The sequence below is a fragment of the Lagopus muta genome, chromosome 1 (genome assembly GCF_023343835.1).
Source record: "Lagopus muta isolate bLagMut1 chromosome 1, bLagMut1 primary, whole genome shotgun sequence".
Classification (NCBI taxonomy): Eukaryota; Metazoa; Chordata; class Aves; order Galliformes; family Phasianidae; genus Lagopus; species Lagopus muta.
The window spans coordinates 151746908-151768031 of record NC_064433.1 but is presented as its reverse complement, the minus strand read 5'-3'; positions in this window follow the sequence as shown (position 1 = coordinate 151768031).

Below are 21124 nucleotides of genomic sequence, written 5' to 3'. Positions count from 1 at the left end.
GTTGATTTTTACCAAGAACTGAAATAAATCTACTTTAAATATTAAGACTCACTAGTAGAAGACATAGCTTGTCATTCTCGTGTTGTTTATAGAGATTTGTTCTATATTCTAGGCAAGATTTATAATGTTTTCAATTGGCATATTTTACTCTAATAGGCTTAATTTTAGTGGGTGAGACAAAAACACTGCAAGGCATTTATTACATCATTAGAAACTGCACTATGTATCTGGGGAATGCAGTGTCATTTGGTTTGTACGTTTGACCCCTGCTTGTTATTAGGTGCACTTTACTAAATCAGCAGAAAGAGATAGGTCACTAACGACTATTACCAACCTAATAATAATTATAAAGGAAAAAAACCCTGTTATTGATGTTTCAGACATCATTTCATATATGGTGTTCCTGAGACACTGATTTGTGATTTGCATTATTAGGAGTGAACTTTCTTTGACCTGTCATTTAACATAAGTTAGACTGCTTGGCCTGATAGTTACATACCGCCCTTTCTAATAATGAAATAATTGTATTTAACTCTTCAAATTGACTTTTGAATTATTTTGATTTCACTGTAGTTCTACAATAAATTAGAAAGAGAGGATATAAATTAGAAATAGTGCACATGAGAAAAAATTCTTAATAGGTAGTGGTGGGGGCAAACAGAATTTAAGCTATATTTTAGAGCACTGAAAAGGTATATTATGTATGAGCAATACATGTCACAGGAGATTTGTTACAGTCTATCACTCTGAACATAACGCCTGTGTAAGTGTGGAAGGCAATGCTGTGAGTTCAGCAGGGCTTATACTTTTAGTTAATTTTTCTTCTCTGTCAGTGCTGAAGTGTGCAACTAGTGGCCCCTTTACTGGTTGCAGTAGTCACAATAATGCTGAATAGCCAGAAGAGCATGGAAAGAAACAGATTGGCTACGTTTGTACTTAGAGATTTGTTCCTTTGAACTTTCTGGTACTATTCAGTCAATAAATGTACATCTTTCTTAAAAAATCTTTGCAATATGCGCTTTGTTGTTAATTTTGCTCCATATGGAAAGATCTAAGGTCTGAGTCAGGGGACAACCCATCAGGTTTGTGATATGGGGCATAAATGAATTAGAAGGCTTCTATTTTCCAGATCCAACAATGTGCCACCACAGCTTAGAATAAAGAAACTCACTGGGAAAAGCATCACATCATTTGTCTCCAGCATGTAGTGAAATCTCACCAGATCAAGGCAATCTTTCCAAAGCGAAAGCGTGATGAGTGATTTTGACAGTCCATAAATGAGGAAATGGCTGCTGGGACCCCTTGACAACAGGGACATGTGGTCTGTGAATCTGAGTGCGAGGAAGAAACGACACTCTTCTCTGTTTCTTACAAAGTGAAGCACAGTTGCATATTTATTCCAAACATGATATCCTACAGTCTTCAGCTCTGGATCCAGACACAATTACTGGGACAACCATGGAGGTGGTGTTGTGTGCTCTGTGTTGATGATGGCCAGGGCTTCACATGCCCTTTGCTGGTTTGGGCCTGTTCTTGGCATAACCAGCCATCTCTAATACCACTCGAAAGGGGGTGCTTGACTGATTAGAAAGCTGGGGATAGGATGTAGTTGGACAAGTCAGAAAATCACACTTCAAATCCCTTACTAATAATTCCTATCAAACTTTAAAGTAAGTGAATTTTGGGGGGATATTGCCTAAAGGGTATTAAATCATATAGTGGTGCAAACAGTCATAGAATAGAAACATAGAGTCATTAGGAGAAGATTAATATGATGTCTAACATAAGGACAAGGAAGCAACAAATTCTATTTAGTAGTAGGTTCGAAGCAGACAAAATAGGTGTTTTTTGGCTATGGAACACATCAGAGAGGACTGTACGTGCTAAAAATGTCATTAGCTAGAAAAACAGACAAAAGAATGGGAGAAAAGTCAATAGATCTCAACTCACGAAATCACTGGTATTTTCTGAAAGTGTTCTGGGGAAGTTTTGTCAGCTAGGTTCGGTTGTATTAGAATTATACTCTTAGTCACTGTTGGCTATTTTTGTAGACAAGATACTGGGCTAAATAGGACTTTGATCCGGGTGATGCAGAAGTTCTCATGTTCTTATAATGATCTGTGTCATAAAATAAAACCTTAAAATGCCTTTTTTTTTTCATATACCATCCAAAATGTTGCTCATTTACAGTTGTAAACTTCTCTCTCTCACTCTTTCTCTCTCTGGTTTTGACTTCTTTAAAGTTCCTCTGTGCCTTTCATTCTGGTGCAATGCTACCTGGAAGTGCATCTTTTTTAGTATATCACGCTGGTTTCTCCTCTTATCTTCTCTAGAGAAAAAAAGGCAAACAAGCAGGTTTTCTTCCCACATGTTTATAGTTGTGAGAGTGTGACTACAGTGAATGAAATTTCAAACAGCAGCAGGTATTTCTATTGCCATACCAGGAAAAAAAGATGTATTCTCAGCATGTGAGTGAATATGTGGTAAAATCCTAGGGAGACAAAGGCAAATCTCAACAGAATTGAAGCAACAACTGTATTCCTGTCTAATACTTTACACACTAAAAAATTATCAATCCAGAGATGACTGTGGATTTTACAACATTTTAACATATGTGTGATGGAGGAATGCTGTCCCATCCTAAAGATAAGGGATCTCTGCAAAGCTGTGACTTCCCTTGCTGGATACAAAACATAATGCAGATCAAAAAGGATATAATACACAACACTGGCTGATAGTGACTAGGGAGAAAAGAAGGAGAAAAGCCAGCACTCTCTGAAAATTCTCTCAACGTACAGAGCTAAAATCCACAGATTGCTTTAATTTTTTCTTGTTTTCTATCATCATCCTATATTTGATATTGCAGTTTGTGACAGATTACATCATTATAGTGAACCTTTAAGTCTCAAATCAGAGGGAGAAAGTAAAAAATGAAGATTGCTATTTGTGTTCCACATATGCAGCAGAATTTTCTTTGTTTTTTCTATGTGAGAATACATCTCTCCAATGAGATGAGAGGGAAAAGGAAGCATAAATTAGTTTATTTAAAGATCTGAATGTATATTTTTCAGGAGAATAAGAATTCCTCCTTAAAATGGAAAAGTTCTAAGGCTTTTGGACAAGTACCAACAAAAAGGAAATAAACTGATATTTAGTAGGGACTGTTAGGGACAACAGTTTCAGTTTCAAGAACTCCCATAACTGAATATGGTTGATGTCCAGGGCAGTACTGGGAAAAGGAACCTAAATGATCTTACAGTCTACTGGAATTTTTCACTCTACTAGAGAGAAACCACAGAATGTGGTCTTGGGATGACCCACTCAGATCTCTCTTGTGAGCTTCCACCCCTACTGTGGGAGACTTCAGGACTTGGTTAAGAGTACAAGGAACATTTTAATTAGTAGCCGCTTGAGACTGCTTAAAGAAGTCACTGTAAGAACCAGGGCACCTTCGGAGCTGTGTCCTAGGAGCAGAGTTTGGAAGACTGACACTGATGTACCAGGTCTGCACCCAGTGGGTCAGTGTTCAGCGAGACACTGATACAGATCCCACAGATAAGGATCCACTGTAGATGTGAGCTGAGGCACTGGAACAGGCAATAGTGAGAAGCATGTATGGTCAGGTACTATCTGCCCTGCGTGACACTCCAGTGGAACTGGGATTTGAAACTTGGATGAGGCTTGTGAGATTATGTGATCAGATGGGAAGTCCTCCAGGGTTTAATTTCAAGGCATTCTTTAGTCTTCGTTGGAAATATATATCCTCTCCTCAGGGCATGGATGAGAATTTCGGACCTACTCACTCTCAGCTGAGTGCTGCCACCAAGACAGAGTGCTCTGTATTCATCTGCTTACTTTCCTTCTGACCTTGTGCCTCTCCACACAGCAACCTTCCCTGCATCCTCTCTGCAGTTCATTAAGGAGCAGAAAAGACTCTGGCTAGAAATATGCTGTCTCTCCCTGCCCAGTGCTTCTGGGCAGCAGGGCAGTGTAAGATCCCAGCTGCACTGAGCTACACCCTGGGTGTCCTCTTGCTGGTAGGAGCCCTCTAACCGTCAGGCTATTATGCAAAATGTGGGCTACACCAATGTAATGATAATGTGTGAGTTAAAAGGGTTTCATACAAGCCTAGAAAGTGAGATTTCCCTGGGGATGCAAGTGCTGCAGCACCTGTCTTCTGGCTCTGAAGGAGCCATAGGCAGGGCTCAGACACCCCTCTCAGTCATCTCTGAGAGGATTCTGCTTAGCATTCGAGAAAAATCAGGTTCTCAGGGTATCTCAGGTGAGGCAAAATACTTCTCCTCTCTTTATTAAATAAGTAGTTGCTTTTTGCTGGGTGTGATTAAGATTGTGGCACCAGCTGTTCGTTAACTGACTCCTCTTGACAGATGCTTTCTTCTTTTTATTTTTCTTCTTGATTCTCTCTGCCCATCATGCTCCTTTCTGGTGAATACTGATGTTATCTTTGTTCCTTCAGTTAATTTGATGTCCAATAGCCTCATTTCTGAACCCCAGCTTCTCTTTCCTCCCCACAGCAAATGCACAGCTATGCTTTCCATAGCAAATACACTGACTGGGGCATAGAGTATGCCAGAACTGATACTTTGCTAATGTGCAATTAATACTGAGAGACTGATTAAAATTCAAAGGAGCTAGGGGCACACAAGGCCAGCTTCTCAGCTGCCTCCAAGTGAGACTCTCAATTCATTCACTTTTGACTTCATGTTTACATTGTGAAAAGAATTTGTGCACAACAGTCAGATGGATGTAGAATTAAGAATGCTGTCACTAAGCATCTATTTAATATATTCCTTTACCAAAGTTGTTTTGCATATTGTTGATTACAGAATCATTCTGCTCTAGGTTATGCACAAGATCCCCCTCCCAGGCACGCATGCACTTGCACATATACAAGTATTTTCTGTAATAGAAAACTTAGCACTCTGCTTCTTAATGAGTGGTGCTGATGGGAAATGACCCCTGCTTTCCTAAACACACAGCAATCTAATTTGAACCTGTGTGCCAATTACTGGCCTCTGCGGAGCACTTTGCTGTGAAACAATCAAGTCACAATAGGATTAGAAAGTGTTGCAGGGAGACCACAAGGGAAAGCAAACACAGGCATAACTGCAGGTTTATTCCTTTAAATTGTCTGTAAATAGCACTGATAGTCTCCTCAGTGCCACCTAGGTATTGTTTCTATAAATCCTCTGTAGGTACAATCTGAAATGAGTATAGACAATGAGTCTTTTATAGCATGCCAACCCAACTCACTGAGCAGGTCTGTCCTTTCGAAGATTGCAGGTGTTTGCCTAAGCACCCTAGGAAGGTGAAAGCAGGCAAAACAGGACATGCATCATGGATGCCTCGAAGAATTTGTTTTCAAATTATTTTTAATTTAAGACGACAACTTCTAATATTTTTGTTGTTAAATGATGGCTGTAATTCTTGTGAGAATGGCAGGACAAGACATTTTCACTTCCACTGTAATCAACACATCTGTTCCAACCTTAATCTAGCAGAGTATTTTACTATGTTGTTGATCCCATGTGCTTCACCAGAGGCACTGTCCTGCCCAGTATCAGGAATGTGCTGACGTATCTTGCTAAAATAAGGTCTTCATCAATAATTATGTCCTTCCATTTTTTGTTCTTGCCTTCTTTTCAGACCTTCCTGTGTTTTTCTGGTTGCCAATTCCAAAACAGAAGCTCATTGCTTCTTCTTTTGTATAAATCATTTCATCTGAGCAGATCTTGTAGGCACAGTCAAAGTGACATCATCAGCAAATTGTATTCACTGGATCTGCTGCATTCACTGATCTAGACTAGCAGGTTTCAACTCAGTTGGAGTAGGTGATCTGAACATGTCCCTTTGACTCAGGAAAGTGTCTTGGTGAAGTTGTCTATTTTTGTTGTTCACACAGACTGTTTAGTGTGTAGTACTCATGGAGAGAATTCTGTGTCCAAATGTGCATAAACAGTTGTGTTAGATTATGTTATATATAGATCACCCTTACTTTCTGACTTAATATACGTATGTGCCCCACGAACGTGCACTTGCCTTCTTCAACCACTGCACCTCAGGTGCTATATCTCAACCACTTTCAACTGTGCATCCATGGCAGCTATTTTCAGAGCTCTCGTAGCTCTTTTATGTCCACTCAGAAGTATAGATGGTGAGTGTAGCCCTATCTGAGCCAGGTCGCTAAAACTATAACAGATTCAGTAAATAATGTTGTGTGTTGATTTAAAGAAACTTGCAAGGAGGTCAAGGAGATGGATCCAAAGAGGGGTGTAGTGAGAGACACAACAGAACAGAGTTTTGAGCACCTTGGTCTGACATCAGAGCTGTTCCTGCTCTGAGCTGTGGGTTGGAATAAAAATCTCCTGAGGTCCCCTCTAACCTAGGTGATTCTGTGAGTCTGTGTCTGACATGTGTGATCTTGACCATCTGCTTGACTCTGATCTTGACCATCTGAACAACAGTGACTGGTTACTTTTTGCTTTCACGTTTCTCTTTCCAGACCATGTTTCAGACAGAAGCATGGAAATCCACACAGCACATGGAATATATGGATGGTCTGGAGATAATTCAGGTGCCTCAAAACAGATATGTATTACCTTTGGTACTGTTCTTGGGTATCTGGCCTCATCTCCAGCTGCTAGGCCCTGGGTAGTGCTGACATCGTGTCTGCCACCAAATGTCTTAGACACATCTAAAATATATCAGATATCTGTGTTTCGCCATCCAGGTTACTGCAACAGTAATATCAGCCAGACCAGTGATACCATTGCATTTAGGAGACAATAAAAGCCTGCAGCACCATTTTAGCTGCAAGGCCACTGTTATTCTATACTATTTAAATTTTTATAAACATAGTTATAAACATATGAGCATATCAATACCAGACCAAACCTTAATTAACCTATCTATTCCGAGTTTGTGTAATAATTTCCCATCTACCTTCTCAAATCGTAATATCATTGAAATAAAAACAGTTCAGTTTGGAAAAAAAACCAGCACAAAATTGGTCACAGACAAGAAATGGTCTTGCAGAGTTCAATCTTGTAAAACTATGAATATTTGATCTCTTAATTGTAGCTGTGCTTTGAATGACATTTAAAAACCTCTGATTTTATTAAGTTTCATCTTAATAATTTAATTAGATAAAGCCAAGATAAGAGTTTTAGTAACATACATTTTGAAATTAATGAGCTGAGTGCCAGAGGATGAACTATATTACCCACTTCAAGTTCATATACAACACTAATTAATGTAGTCTAGCTTTGTTTTAAGTGCATTTGATAATCTAGTATGTGCAGTACTTCTAGCTTAAACAGAGGAGCCAGAAAAAAATAACTTAAAAAGGCAGAGTTCATGCAATCAGTGCAGGAAAGAAATGTTTTTTTCCTAAACACTTCAAGATCTCAAGGAGTATGAGAATCAGAAGTTCAAAAGTCATTTTATTTTTGTCTGGAGAGGTAAGGTAACGTAACAATTACTTGCAGTCAGAATAGCACTCTTCATTGATGGCATCTACGAAAGAAAAAGTGCAGGAGGAGCATTTCTGTAACAGGTAAGAACCAATACTTTAAATTGCTTAACAATAAAACAATATTAACAATAAAATAATTAAAAGGGAGGGGACATCATTCATTTTAAGTGAAAGAAAAATATAATGATGAAAATTTGGGTAGCCTTTTTAGAAAAGCTGATGGAAATGTTGGTCTTTCACCAGCACTTTGTACCGTGAATGATTAGTTTCATCTTTATGACAATTACTTTTTGCCTACAAACCTTTTCTGATAAACCCATAGTGCTCTAGTTCTTTTTCCAAACCTATGAAATGTAAATTCCTGAGTTTATTCCTGTTATGAATAGTGGCTGTGTTAGTAGGAATTGATACTGTTCTGTTGTAAAGTAGTATAGGGGATAATGGAAAGTGTAATTATTCAGTGCAGTTCAGGTGATGCTGTGAATACCAGAGAAAGGAAAGTGGTTTGTGGATTCACTGTAACCCTGAGATGGACTGATAGTCTGTACAGTGAACCTCGTTCATCTGCAGCATATGGATTTTCAAAAGGTTTTCATTCTTTGTTCTTTTATAGATATATATACAAACATAAAATCTACAACATACATAAACAAACACTTGCCTTAAAACTATTTGGTGGTGGTCTTCTGGACACTACTGTTGTCATTCATAAACAAATAGAGAACCAGGCAGATGGCGTGAGGGTCCAGTTCACGGGGAGCTCCCTACACCATCACCTCTTTGCTGTTCCCGTTTTGCATCCAGTGAGTGCATGCTTTACTGTTTATCTCACAATATTTATCACGCACATATAAAAAAAGCATGGGCTTTCCAAAGAGGGAAGAAACATACAAATGGTCAAAATTAGCATGAGGTTTATATAAGCCATGGCCTTTGGTTCTCTTCTTTTGCAGTATTACTGCAACTGACTTATCAGTGAAACCCACCACGCATTTAGTTCACCCTAGAATAGGAAACAGTGTAGTGGTCCCGGTGCTGTGAAGGGTCCAAACTCATTAAGAGAGTCATGGCTGTTTATTACGAGCCTCCAGATGCATGGAGACGAAGCTACACAGCTTGTGGGCCCTGGAACATATCTCTGTATGTGCCCACTATGTAGATAGATGTACTGCCTGGACATCCATCTGGGAGCTCTAGCTTGGCATCCCATTGAGCCATGTATATACAGCCTTTGATTTTATGCTCCACAAAGTACAGATGTCTCTTTTTTGTGTTTTCTGGGAAGGACTAAAAATGCTTGTGGGTGCCTTGAAATCAATATTTATGATGGTAATATAGTATGAAGTCCACAAGTTTGAAAATTGAGCCCTGGATTGCATTAATAATATATCACTTTATAACAACAGTACTGGAACTAGAGATGATATAACAACCAAATGTTAAAGATCTTCAGATGAACAGACAATACGATACAGATGTTGGCAAGCTGTGGAACGAGAGCTAGGAAATCAAAGAGAAGATGTGAGATGTTTTGAAATAGTGTTTCACCCAGGCATCACAGCTGTCCAGGGACAGGATAAATGAACACGTGAGATCTGCATGGCACAAACCTTCTGAAGCCATACAGAAACTTCCCATCCTCTGATAGAAAATCATCCTTGGAGGGCTTATAGGCACCACCTTTTTTATAGCCCCCACACTCCCTGCATTATAGCTAGAAGCTCAAAGGAAGAGATGCCTTGATTTGCACCCTTCTAAGCCAGGTCTGAAAAGCATACCATACCTCTGATTCTTCTGTGGACTTTTCCACAATGGAGTAATGCTCCATAGTAAAGAATAGCTTGTCATTTGTTTACAGTAAGCTTCCACTGCATGATATTCCAGTAGTGAACCTGATTACATTTTATTGCTTTGCATACTTAGGAGAGAAGCATTTAATTGCGCAGTTTGGCACATGTTCTTCAAACCCTCAAGAATATGATGGATGAGATCTCTGTAATCACCTACCGTAGGAAAAAAGGAAGGGAAACTTTTTATATTTTTCCTTCCTGCTGTTTTGGACAATGAGAATGCTCATCAGGATTATGCATTTCAGGATGAGGGGAAAACTTCTTCTTAAAAGGTATAAATAACAAATTACTGTTCATTATTCTGAGTTAGCATCGTGCTATCATTTTTTGATTTGGTTGTGGTTGAGGAGGGCAGAACAAACAATGAACAAACTCAGAATCTAGTTCAAATATGAGGATTGCTGCTTATAACTGGATTGAAAAACATTTGCTCCCCTGCAAATAATGAAGTCTTAAAAAATGCAGTAATAATAGCATGTAGTGATAATAAGGCAAAAAAGAAACTAAGTTGAAAGACTGTATGCTAAGTTTTATAATTTTCTTAATAACAGTTTTGAAACCCCAAAATCTGGTGTAATAATGGAAATGCTGGCAGACCTGTATCTATACTGGTGTGAATGGGGCTGTTATAATGAGAGAAACTATTGCTTGGAATGAGGACAAGTATATTCTCTGAGCCTCTACAGTCCCCACACCCCTGGAGTACCATTCCAGACAATGATGAACTGTGGTCTCAATTCCCTTATTAGCTGTAAGACCTAAAAATTATATGTGCAATTAAAAGGCAAAATGCTGATATTACTCATAGGAAGCACTTTGTACATTAGCAAGGTACGAAAGTCTGCTGACACTTTGCAACAGAGAGAGTCAGCAGGGCAGAAGATTAATAGAGCCTCATAAATTTGCAGGGTGAAAACAGTAGATGGGGCAGAATAAGCATGTTGTGTTAGAGATAAATAAAGGGCATGGTCATCATGACAAAACATTTAACAAGGAAAACATTCACTTCTTTTAGACAGTTTGCTGGGCTAGCATTAGGCTGCTTTGTGTAACTACGTATGATTACCTCACAGCAGTTCCAGGAATGTCACAAAGACCTTCCAGTATTTCAAGCAGAACAGTATTGGGCAGATGCATTCTAAAGTGAAATGGGTGGCCTTCTTCTTTTCATCTTTTTTTTTTTTTTTCCTCCAGAATATTCCTAACATTTTTTTGTGGCCACAGACTTGCCCAGGGAAATAGCAATTCTTCCAGCTCTTTCGTACTGTTGGAGTTAGGAGCTGTCTTGACTTTGCAGGTGCAAAATGTGAGAGCAAGTGGCTTCTGTTAATTGATGTATGCAGTGTATATCTTCTTGAGTCTGAGAAAGGCTCTTCATTTTATTTTGAGAGAAAAGCAAGGCTGAAAAATGCATGACACAATTTTATCTTGAGCTATTCCACTTTTCTTCCCAGAAGTGGAGGAATAGTATTCATTTTAGGAAGCTGTAGAATTTCTGAAATGGACACAATAGACGAAAAAACAAATTTTGAATTGTGTCCAGTTTGCCAAGCTTTGTTTTGTCTAAAGACATTCTTTGTGTTCTGGTAGCAGCTCAATCCAAAAATGTTCAAAATTATGTGAAACATGTGAAATATGATATTTTCATTCCTTTTTGCTTCCAGACTTGCTGGACTGTAGAGATGAATATATGCATACCAATGAGAAAACAACAGGGGAGAAGTGTTAAACGAACCAGATTAAATGTAAAAACATAGACAAGTATAATAATAAATAAAGATTGTACTGCAGTGACAGATGCATCCCTAAAGTGATGGAGGACTGATGTTTGGAAGTGGGAGGGATGTGCAGCTGGTTGGCAACCCTGCACATAGCAGGGGGGTTGAAACTGGATGATCATTGTGGTCCTTTTAAACCCAGGCCATCCTATGAGTCTATAATTCTGTGATACTTCTGGTAGATTGTTGCAAGTGGGAGAAACCACAGGGATTTTTTTTCTTTTTCTCCTTTTTTTTTCCTTTTTTTTTCAATTTTTGTTATGAAGTTTGCACATTCCTCATGTGCTACTACGAATCTAGAGTTAAAATGAAAAATGAAAAAAGAGGAACAACCTAAATATTCTCACATTTTTATGTTTATATTCTACCACTGATAACAAGATGTTTCACACCTTAATGTGTATGTAGGTGCCAACTATGCCAACTTTTTGCAGTATCAACAAGTGATGGGAGACTTACGTTTCACAAAAGCTGGGATTCTTCCACATTTAGGTTTTAAAAGTCTAGCTTATAAAACTGTAATTCTGGTCTAATAAAAATAAATTTTCTTTTTTTTTAATTTAACTTAGTGTAATTCTTTAAGTGCCATGTGTTCTTAATTATATGAGAAAAAGAAGATTGCACATAGGGTGGGAAATGACAGGATTTTGTCATCACTCAGCCGAACTCCCTCCCCTGTACATTTGTTCACATTTTCAGGAAAAAAAGGGGTGGTGGGTTATGTGGGTTAATATTTTAGCCTATTCCATTTGCATATTTTAATGTATGCAGTATGGCATGTTTTTGTTGTAGCTTTATGGTGGGGCAAGAGAAACACAGGAAATCACAGCAATTCTTGCATTTGAACATTGCACTTGAAACTTGAAGAGTTGTGAAACTGAGTACCCCACGTTTAGTAAAGTGAAAAGTGGCATAATAATAGCAATTGCATCCTTGCAGAAAGGATTCTATTGGTAATCAGCAAAAGTTCATCTAGATTTCATCAGTGATGGTGCAGCATTTGATCTCAGAAAAGTGCAGTCAGATTCCTAAGGGAATCTGAAGTCTGAGAATTTGCAAAGCCTTGCTATATAAAGTATATGGTAAGCATAGTTCACTGTAGCAAAATGCCTATTCTGGAAAGCTTAAAAAAATGAAAACTATTCTCCTGAGACAAGAGAACAGGGTACATTCTCTTTTAAGATATGTTTTGTTTCTCAGTGATGCTGTCTTTCTAAAGGTTTTGAAGAAACAGCTAAAATATTCCCTCACTCTATTTTAGCAAGATTGTGACTTAAGAGATGGTTAGTATGGTGCATACCCTGTAAAAGTGCCTAGCTAATAGAGCACTGTGTTTTGCTTTGTAATAAGTTGTCCATCTACGGAATTCACTGACATCATTGCCTGCTAAACGTGTAGAAGGAGGAGAGATTTTGTGATGTGGGGATGTCCATCTGTTCCTAGGTCTTTGCTGTGATTTCTCTGTAAGACAAGAAAAGAATGACTAAACTTTACCAGAAAATAGAAGTCCTTGGAATAAAAATGCACTCTTCTAACCAAGCCAGAAATAATAATAACTTATTAATAATAACTGCTTAATAACTTTGCTCTGAACCTTTATTTACTATTACTTGTTAACAACTAACATTTTTTAAAGGCTCTTTTAAATTTATGAACTAAATAATGCACTCTTACTTGGGGAATTGATGCAGTATAGACTTATTGCAAGTGATGTTAACATATAACTGTAACCATTTACATTTTTAACTAAGGTTGTTATGCTACAACTAGAGCTTGTGTTGATCTTCTTGTTCCAAATACCACTGGCAAAAAGCCTCCCCCCAAAAGAATATGACTTACCATTTGTAGGCAACTGAATACTTTCTTCTCAAAGAGTGGATGCTACTCAGGCAAAAATTCCAGCGCCAGGTCTCCTGAGATGCTTCAGATTTAATTGCTTTGATAAAGCACTTGAAGAAGTAGGTGATGTTTTCGGGAAGCTTACAACTTAGAGTTAAAATTAAGTGCCAGATTCCCTGCTGTTTCTGTCACTGCCAACAGTTATCTATGGTGTTAAAAACCGGGTCAGTGCTGACTATACCTGAATAATCTTAAAAAGAATGGGTTCTCAGGTCTTTGACTTTTTTGCAGTTGAAAGGTGCTGAGTTGTAAAGTACAGATTCGGACCCAAATTTCACAAAAGATGATAACTCTAAAGGTTCCTGTAGAATCTGATCTCTGGAATGATATCTGGTTTAGTTGTTGCGAAGGACATTCTGCACTGTGCCACCAGAAAAAAAAGTGTGGTTGATAAGCTGCTTTTGTTTATAGTCTCTTAATTATTTGTGAATATATCTTTGAATGCTGTTAGTAACCAAAAACCTATGTTTGATCATTTCTTTTGCTATTTGACAAATATATTATTCAAATATATTTACTATTATTTGATCAGCTCTAACTGTGAACACTGTGAGCAAACTCTCACATATGAGATTTGGACTAATAATTTGAGTAAATAAATTTCATTGCTTAAAGAATTGAAAGGAAGTAAAATAGATAATTTTTGATGCCAGCAGAGAGGAAAAAAATCTGTTAATATCATACATTCATCTCTACAATAACCGTTTCCACTGATGTTAGTGTGAATTAACTTTATGCTCCAATTACAGTCATCAGAAGTTCCTGTGGAGTTCTCACATCAAGAAACCATTCCTTTTTAGAGAAGTACAATTTGAGAGGCAGTGGGCCATAATCCCATGCATGGGATTTCTCCTAAATGGCAGGATTTCAGGATAATCACCTGGATTTTCTCTCAGGTCTGGAAGCAGACCCAAGTTATTTTATGGCAAAAAGTATGACCTCTGTAATTGTTATGGTAGCAGAAAACATAAGCACTGCTTCAGTGTGGTTTTCTTATCTTTCCCACAAAACAATTCTACTATCAAACAAAGCAGGAATAAATATTATTAATTTTGGTGGCAATTATTCTAGATTATGCCTGGGTTTCAACTTCATCTCCATGAAGAGCTGAAATAATGGGAAACAGTTGCTTTTCCAGCTTACACTTGTTGCCAAATCAACAGAAGTTATACTGTTTAAATGCCCTTTTGACCAGGTACTGACACCATTTACATGATTGCTGTATTTGCCATAGGGAGTTCTAAAACTTCCCTCCTGAACTCAGTTTTGGTTCATATACATATACTGAAGAAGGTCAAAAATAGTAGATACTTTAGTATTTATTTGCATATAGATTTGTTTATTGATTTGGCAGAGGTAGCTGACAGAAAGCAATCTCACTGACGGGTAAATTGAATTGGTCCTCTGTAGTTCAAGCATGCAGACTTTGTTTAGCAGGTGTTACCACTTTGAGTATTTAGCTTTTTTATTAACTCCTCCCATATTTTGCAAGTTACTTCTATTCCATATTCTTATTAAGCTTACCCTTAATTGCACAGAGAAAGCCTTCACTGGCCATCATTGAAGTAGGTTGCACCAAAAGTAATGCCTCCATGAAACTACAATAGTACAATCAGACTATTTGGTAGACCAAATTCTCAGCTATGTAATGCTATTTTTCTAAATAGTCATCATCATTAGGCATTTTTGCCAGCAATGAATAAGAGCATGTGTATCACTCTTGCAAATATCTGAATCGGCTTCTGGAACATGGCGTGCCTTTCATGTCGCTGTTGCCACTGCTGAAATGCAGCACTCCCTACCTCAGTGTGCTCACACCCACTGTTTGACCCCCATAAACAGCCAGCAAACATCGATGAATGCCAGTGGGTGCCATTTTTTCTGCATGGAGGAATTCAGTGACGCACCTTTCCTCCATAAGCACTTCCATGTCAGATGCTATTCTGTCAGCCTGCCCCTCTGCTGCCATCCATCATGCAGCAATAAAATGTAATAGAATATGGATGAGCTATGCAATATCACCAATATACACCTCTGACATTGTGGGCTGACATCATGAAATAGGAGGCATTACTTTCAGAGAATCCCTTGCATAGTAAGATAATACTAAAGATAATTACTGTAGAATAGTAAAATGTCACTTATGTTCAGGTTAGCAAAGCCTTAATACCTCTTCACAAAATATTCTCTGCACAATTACTAGGCCAAATCCCAATTTTTTGCATCCTTTTTCTGGTTTAAGTTCTCATTGAGTGAAATGTGCTTTCCTTGAAAAGTCTGAATAGGTAGGTAGCTTTGGGATATGATCCCTTCTGCCTAATTGATTTAGTGCTTTCTAGGAGGTAACAAAATCAAGGTGATAACAAAAGATGGTTCAAAGAAACGAGTGGCTAATCTTCATTTGAGAATAAAATCTCTCTCTTCATCTCCTGTTCTCTGCTGTGAAAAAACAGGCTGCTAATGAATGGGAAAAGAGTGAAGCATTTTAAGATGGTCATAAGTATTAGTTGACACCAATCCTGCGTAAGTCATACAGAAAAAATAGATGTATACATTGAAGGATGAAACGTCTGAATAACTGCTCTGAAAAACTATTTTTAATCTCTTTCTTATGAAATAACTAATTATCTTATTAGGAAGTAACTTGTTTTCTCAGCCTATGAATTTTTGCAATCTTTATTGGGTAATAATATTTGCATCACTAGGTTTCCAGAACACGATGACCATGATTTGAGTAAAAGTAAACAAAGTTCAGGACGTAGATGTACTATGGTTGTACTGAGCACCTATTTCCATAGCATTTAAGCTAAGTTAAACAATGACTCATGATTTTTTACTTAAAACAAAAAGGAACCAGATATGCAAAGTGGTAGATCATATTGAGATCTCATGGGCAAATTTTTGTGTACAACCTCACTTGTTTGTCTTTCTTTTTAAAACGGAGGGTGTATTTTCTTGACTTGAATTCAGGACCAAAGCAGGCCCAACTCATTAATGTGGAAAAAAAAAAAAAAAGTAATGTAAAAAAATGTACATGAAGATCAGGGGTTATGGTAAAAATCGTGAAAAAAGAGAAGTTTTGATTTCTCTTTAGCATTTGCTTTTTAACTTTTGCAGCCATTCAGAGCAGAGTGAGAATAAGGAAATGTGCTTTGAGCATATTTCTAAAGAAAGATATCAGGAAAAGTGCATTAGGGTTTGATAGGCTTTGGAAAGTACTACAAAAGCTATTTAACATCTGTTACTGTTCAGGGATACTTTTATGTCAATTTTATATAAATGTGAACTAAGGCAGTATATCTGGAGCCAACATTACTTTTCAAAGCCAAAGTTTGGCATGAATTCTCCAGGCTCTGTATTATTAAGACAGAAGATAGTAATATATACATGGAATAACTAATTGTTTGTTGTTTTTTTCTTTTGTATCCAGTATTATTTTGTTCATCTGAAGTACCCTGAGTTTTCATTTTAATTGGCAAGAGAATGGAGTGGAGTTGGCTTAAAGAAAGGGAGCTCCTGGGTGGCCGGGCACCCCTCCCACTGCTCCTTTCCCACTGAGTCTCAGCCAGGTGCCAAGAGCCCATCAGACCCAGGCCTGCTACTGCCAGATGAGTCTCACACTCTCCGGATACCACTTCCCATGTTGTTTGGGCAGGTGCTGCATGCCTCTGAAGCTGTAAAATAAAAGCAGTAAAACTAAAAAAGGTGCTCATAGATCTAGAAAAGTCAGTAGATGGTTTCAGACATGAATGTAAAGAATGGAAAACTGCTAGTACTAGATGAGATGGAAGATCCACGTGGTCTGGTTTCCAACTATGATGCCTAGAGAACAGCATGCAAACACTGTGTGAATGTATCCACACTTTATATAAGTGTGTGTGCTTTATATAAGTATGAGTGCTATCTCAGGCTTCAGAAACACAAAAACTATACCTACAAGTATTTTTCCTTATTATTATTTCCTTCGCTGCTGGAGTCCAAACTACAAAATGCTAAATTTGTGTTAAAACTCTGAGAGGTATTGTGAAACTGGTGGTCTTGATTCACCATCCGACAAGATCAGTTAGCTGTATGGAATACACTGCAGCTCCTGTGCTTCTTCCCATTTGACCTAGTTGTGATCACGGAGATTCTCATCACTATCTTTACACTTTGAGAAATACTCCACCTCACCTCTTTTGGGACCTTTCTCAGTCTACATCTATGGGGGTGACCCAAAACTCATTGAAGCTGATAAAAATAGCTTAATACCTTTACTCAGCTTTGTGTTGAAACTGTGAAGCTGACATCTGTTCATATACATGACACCTTTTCAAGGTAATTGATATCTGTGATCATGTGTCCAAAGGCAGAGTTATATACATTTAAATTTAGTAGAGATGGAAATTGCTAGTAAGAAATAAAGAGAAAACATGTAAAGCCCCGAGTTCATTCTAAAAATAAAGTTTTCTTAGGTTTTGAAAACAGTAGGTAATTTTAATGAACTTCAAAATGAAAACTAGTCATCTTTGCAGGTAGAAATGACAACAGAATATATGATATAGCAGTGCAGATGTAGACAAACTACTTCTGAACTTCGGGAAGATGATACGAATCCCAAATGCCAAGAAATTATCTCTGAGTATCCTCATCAACAGGATTTTGACTGTTCTAAAGTAGGACTCCCTAATCTCCTTTGATAAACCTGTTCCACTTTGTAAAAATAATGAACTGTTTGTTAGAGCAGAAGCTTCAATGCTGGTCTCCCACATCCCAGATGAGTTCTAAAAATGTTGGGTTGCAGAGTCAATCTCTCCCTCATGCTTTGGCTCAATTAATTTTTAATTATATTTTAAACAAAACAAACTATTTTGCAACAAATAATCAAATTGCATATTTGCGATACTTTCAGAAGATTTTTTTGTGCTGCTCTTACTGATCGAAGCAGTCAGGTAAAGAGAAAGCAATAATTTTTTGTTGTTTTGAGGAGGATTGTAAGCAAAGAAACTCAAGTTTTTAATAAGCTCCTTTTACAACAACATTTATATCTAGTGAAATGCTGCTAATAACGTTTAGGCTTCAATCCTGCAAAGTCCTGGCTCTTTGCCAAGACCTGAAGACATGAAACAGTGCTTGTACGCAGAGAAGCCTGTCTGTTTTTACCAATTACATCAGCAGATCTAATGAAAGATATGACTTCTCATTACAAACTTTTCCTTGTTTAACTCTAGGCTTTGAAAGTAGTCTCCTTGGGTTTAATTATAGCATGTAAATTTGAGCACACACATAGCTCTTCACAGGATCAGGGCCTCAGCAATTATCTGGGCAGGTCAGGTATTAAAAATTGTCATAATTCCTTAGCAGAACTCTGAAAATGTGTTGATCTGCTCTGTTGTATTTAATGTACAGCTATGCAACACCTCACAAGAAAGCATCCTTCCTAGGCGGACTAATGGAAAGAGAGAGAAATTAAGTCCAGGCTTACCCAGTAAGAGATGGAGTAATAGATGCTGGATTGCCAGTCTGAATCCCCATCCACTGGGGGTGGATGTTTCTTTTTCAGACTCATCCTCTGCTCTTCTGCTCTTCGTTCTGTAACACAGGCAGTCCTCAAACTCAACCTCAAATGTGCACTTTCAACAGCTGGCACTTCTCCAGTTTAGCACTCCTGTTCACACAACAGCGTTCATTTTTAAGTATTGATGTGCAGAGGTAGCCTCTCTGGTGCCAGCTCAATTCCTACTCAATTCCTGCTATTGTATTTAAAGCTTTGATTATTGTCAAGTGCTACTGAGGGTTTCCAGTGATCCTGTAAAAATCCTCTTAATCAATCTCCTCTGACTATACATTGCTCACCATTCTGATTAAATGCATTGCACGCGTACTTTATGATTGTACAATTACCAATCCATTTATCTGTCTATCTGTAGAGTATATGTGTCAGATTATTTTTTGCCCTAATGTGATGGGAAGCAGATGAAGGGATGTGTATTACCTCAGAAAACATCACTATTGCAAATACAATAACAGTATGCAAGTTGTTGTATTAAAACTGTCGTAAATCACACTGTTAGGTCATCCGAATTAATCTGATCATGGAATCATAGAATCATAGAATGGCCTGGGTTGAAAAGGGCCACAGCGATCATCTAGTTTCATCCCCCCTGCATGTGCAGAGTCACCAACCACCAGACCAGGCTGCCCAGAGCCACATCCAGCCTGGCCTTCAGTGTCTCCAGGGATGGGGCATCCACGGCCTCCTTGGGCAACCTGTTCCAGTGTGTTACCACCCTCTGTGTGACAAACATCCTCCTAACATCTAACCTAAACCTCTCCTGTCTTAGTTTAAAACCATTACCCCTTGTCCTATCACTATCCACCTTTGTAAACTGCTGTTCCCCCTCCTGTTTATATGCTCCCTTCAAGTACCGGAGCCTTCTCCTACCTAAACAAGCCCAATTCCCTCAACCTTTCTCCATAGGAGATTTCTGTTGGATCATTGTAACAATAGGATGCATCCAAACCATTTGCCAGACTATTGACCCAATTCCAGTGCTACTTGCAGCCATCATTCTGCGTTAGAACACATCTGAATTAGTTTGCAGACAGTCAATACAGTCTTTATATGATTTTAAATTGTGATAATTTCATTCCGGACTCACTTGCAGATCTTGCAGTGCAAATCAATATATTTGACCATTATTTCTCATCAAAGCACTCTAATTCCTTTCTACCTTGGAGAGACTAAATGAACAATTAGCAAAAGACAGGCCAGCTAATATTATATATACTATTTTGAGGTTAGGGTTATTTCATATTGAAAGTTCAGATGTTTTAGGCCAGGAAGAGCACAGAGAAATCAAAATTAGATCTTCCATATTCTCAGTTGTCGCATCTCAGGTAAACACATTTGTAGAAGTCTTCTATCATAGACAGACCACAAATTCTGTACTGTCAGATATTAGAATAATGGGGCAGAATTTAAGAGCCTTGAACACTGAGGAGTAACTTCACATGACTTTTTTCTCCATGGGTATCTTCATGTCTCCTTGTCTTGTTATTCTGAATGGGAAGAGGGCATAGACTGGTGCCTGCGAAAGGACATCAACAAAACTTTTATTGCTTTTGTGCAAGCATAATCATCACAACAGCTTAAACTGATAATGTCATAAAAAGTCCTCTGATAATCTGACTCATGGTACCTCACTATTGCTTCTAGACAGTCACCAAAAAACTGCCTATGTATAAAATGCCTTTTGGTTAGAAACAAACATACTTACAGAATATATTTAAAATGCTTTGCTGCTATAGTTGTGGTTGTTTTTTTGTTTTTTTTTTTTTATATATATGTATAAGATAATATAGTTCATAGTAAAATATAATCATGCTGTATGTATTTATTGCGTTATACAATACATACAGTAAATATGTTATATTACAAACAGTGTGTTTTGGTCAATATGAGTGAATGAAGAATACTTTAAAAACAAATCATTAAACTCTACTCTGATATTTCAAAGCGTACTGTTTGCTTATCAGTAAAAGTCACCGAAGCAGACTTTTCCTCAGAGCTGATGGCTTGAATTTTTCTAACTATTGGTTATTATTGATAGATAAACTGTAGAATTTTTTCACAGATCATGCATATAAGGTAGTGCATTTTCTCCTACAATGTAAGTTTACAGATCTCATGTTGCTACTAAGAAAAATCTGCATGTAAAAACAACTGTATGTGTTGCTACATAAACACAATCTTCAGCTGAAGTGTTTGCAGTTCATTATTTGGACAAGAGAGTGATCATTTTATACAAAAATATCTCAGTTTCACATTAGGCTGCTATTATCGAACCATTATTTGACATGATGGTAATAGCTTCCATTTTCTTAATAGCTTTTAGCTAACCAGTAAGCTCTTAGCAGCAATATTTGGTCTTTCAGTTTGCAGCCCTCTGGTTTTCTCAGTCATCATGTAAAAACACAGAAGATTAACTCTGAGAGATACCATTCTTATGTTTCCATATACAAATAATCTACTTTTTCCCCATAGCTTGCTGCCTGCCTTACTGCTGTGCGGCTGTTTGTGTGGAGCCATCACACCCTTCACCTTCAAATTCGGAAGGCTT